The following is a 537-nucleotide window of genomic DNA, read 5'->3' as shown; positions in this document are numbered from 1 at the left end:
CAGCACATTCTCCGTCTCTAGGTACACGGTCAGGCGGCGGCTTAAGACGTGCTCGAACACCTTTCCAAAGTACTCCAGAAGGGAGATGGGCCGATATGAAAGGGGGGCGGAGGCGGGTTTCTGGGTTTAGGAATGAGGATGGTATGGGAGGCCTTGAATAGTTGTGGGAGGTACCCAGAGGAGTGTTACTCTGGGTCGAAGTTGGCGGTGTATATAGTGAGTCAGGTCCACGTTCCCTCCTTGCGGAGTGGTTGGTGGCTGGTTCCAGTACAACATGTCAAACAGCATCGGTACAATATATATATAATATAATACAATGATAGTAATATAATAATAATACAACATAACACGATCTATGACACAATACACAATATAATATATAATATAATATGCCATATATTACACCATACCAAATCATATCATGGTATATCACATTATAACAACACAACATATCAATTAGCATCGATACATAATCATTAAAATTATAATAAGAATAAATATACGAGTTTTGAAAAATGGAAATATATATACAGTATA

Source organism: Oratosquilla oratoria, unplaced genomic scaffold (genome assembly GCF_046742065.1).
Source record: "Oratosquilla oratoria isolate Oo_2021 unplaced genomic scaffold, ASM4674206v1 SCAFFOLD48, whole genome shotgun sequence".
NCBI lineage: Eukaryota > Metazoa > Arthropoda > Malacostraca > Stomatopoda > Squillidae > Oratosquilla > Oratosquilla oratoria.
The sequence above is the reverse complement of the archived record's forward strand: the minus strand, read 5'-3'. Positions refer to the sequence as shown.